The sequence below is a fragment of the Galeopterus variegatus genome, unplaced genomic scaffold (assembly GCF_000696425.1).
Source record: "Galeopterus variegatus unplaced genomic scaffold, G_variegatus-3.0.2 Scaffold4612, whole genome shotgun sequence".
In the NCBI taxonomy this organism is placed as follows: Eukaryota; Metazoa; Chordata; class Mammalia; order Dermoptera; family Cynocephalidae; genus Galeopterus; species Galeopterus variegatus.
Window position 1 is genome coordinate 294,582 of NW_007730723.1, and position 2,374 is coordinate 296,955.

Sequence of the window (2,374 nt, forward strand, 5' to 3'; positions counted from 1 at the left end):
GCATGGGTCACGGAAGACTGGAGAGTGGAAGCACCAGGTCAGAGGGAGTAGGGCAGGGGCTGGGCCACATGCAGCCGCTCCTGGAAGCCCCAGGGGGTAGCTTAGGGCCGGTCTTGTCCCTCCACACGACCTCCCGCTGCGCTCCCAGGGACCTTGCAAGGGATGTCCGAGTGTCCGTGCGCCCTGCCCTCCCGGCTGCCTCCCCAACTGGCAGTCCAGGCGGTGCCCCTTTTGAGGAGGCCAGAGGGGTATCGCAAACGATGCCAACACTAGCACACTGGCTGCCTCCACCTGCGTGGCTCGGGCCCTGCCCTGCACTGGGGCTGGGCTCCTGGGCTAGTTTAATCCTTCCAGGACCCTGGAGAGGGAGGTGTCTATATACCCATTTTGTAAGGGAGGAGACTGAGGCTCAGAGAGGCTCAGCAGCCTGCCTGAGGTCACCCAGTCAGGGGCAGCACTGAGACTTGAGGCCGGCTCTGCCTTTCGCCTGGCCCTGACCCCTCCCTCAGACTTCTGCAAGGGGCCGGCGGCCATGAAAGCGGGGGGGAGGAAAGAATCAAGGATCCGGGTGACCCTCCTGACATCCCCCCACCCCAAGCAGTGTAGCCAGGTGTGGAGCTGGGGTCTGACCCTGCCCAGGATGGCTTCGAGCCGTATCATCCAGCGGCAGGTGCTTGGACCAGGCCCTGGACAGGAGCTTGAGCCAGCTGTGCCCTGATGGCCAAGAGACCCGGGGGAGCGCCTCACCCCTGAGCCTCCATCTTCTCCATACGATGGGGTGGGGAGCTGTCCCACCGGGAGGCCCGAGGGGTGTGGGGAGTTACAGATTAACCAGCCAGCCCCCAGCAGCAGGCAGCAGGAGGCACACACTTGGCGGGGGCCCAGCGCTGGGGGCAGCGAGAACATCCCTCCCGCACTGGTTCCCGCGCTCAGCTCGCCCCACCCCCACCTCCAGGACGGGCTGTTCTTGGGGCGGCTGCCAGGCACGTCCTCCGCAGGTGCTGGCCTCCCCTGGTGACGAGGCCACATGCCGCACAGGCTCCGATTACAGGGACTGCCTTGTGCTCGGGTCCGGGCCCCGGGGTCCTTACTCTGCAGGAATCAGCAGGAGGGGTTGGGCAGGACCTGTGGGGGTGAGCAAGAAGAGGGGGCAGCTGTGCACCGGAGCAGCAGCCCTGTCCCCCAAGCCAGCCCAGGCCGCCTCGTCTCGGGGGTCTGTAGGACAGGACCGCCTCATCCCAGCCTGCCTGGGAAACCCAGCACCACTGGCCGTCCTAGGCTCCAGACAGCCCCTGTCAGGGTGGGGAGGGGTCTCCCGGCCTAGGGGGCAGGCAGTACAGAGGAAGGTCTCAAGGGCACACGGGGACCTGAGAGATGGACACCCTCTCCAGCCAGCCCTGAGCACCACCAGGACTTCCCTCCTCCCCACCAGTAGGACAGGGACGGCAGGGCTCCCCAGGCCCGGGGCTCACTCTGCCAGGGGACCAGCAAGAAAACAAATCTGGTATGAGCAGATTTCCCTTCCCACCAAGCCCCCGACTTCCTGTCGGAGCTAGTGGGGCCGCCCTGAGTCAGCGCCTTCTGTCTACAGGAAGCACCAGGGACCCCAGGCCTCCAAGCCACCCACCTCCCACCCTGCTTCCAGCACCCATGCCGTGGTGTCCAGAGGGGGGGGGGGGGGTGCTTCCAGACAGGAGGCGTGAGAGTCCCCTCTGCACTCGTCGCACAGAGGAAGCGGGCAGAAGGCCCCCAGCCCCTGAAGACCGCTGGGCCCTCAGAGAGCTTCCTAGGCTTTAAGAGAGACTTTATGACAGACACGGATTGAGCACCTACTGCATGGTGTGACCTCACTTAATCCTGTGACATCCCTGTGCAGGAAACTGAGGCCTAGAGAGTTGGGTCACTTGCCCAGGGTCCCACAGCAAGTCAGGTATGATGAAGGATCTGGCCCCCGCCCCGGGCCCAGGCCCTTGCCCGGCTGCCTCCGAGCATAGGGAAGGACGGAAGCTCGTCCGTCATCCCTCCTCCCAACGTCTTCCTGCCTCCTCCCAGCTGGGCTTTGGAGGTGAGGAGCAGTTTGCCGGTCACAGCACAGAGGCCAGGGGGTGCCGAGGGCTGCTCAGCAGACGGGGTGCACGTCCCCTCCTTCCCCAGCTGGCCGGGCACCCAGGACAGGGAAGAAAGGGCAGAGGCGGGGGTGGCCGTGCCCGACAGGGGCAGCCCCGGGGCCCCGCCCGCCAGACCAGCCGGGTCCGGCTTCCCGCCTGCAGGAGCCCCGAGGACCAAAGCTGGGCGCCTGCTGCCCCCTGGTGTCCGCAGACGGCACAGCCGCCAGGAGCAGCCGGCCACCCACCGGGGATCCCGGGCGCCCCCC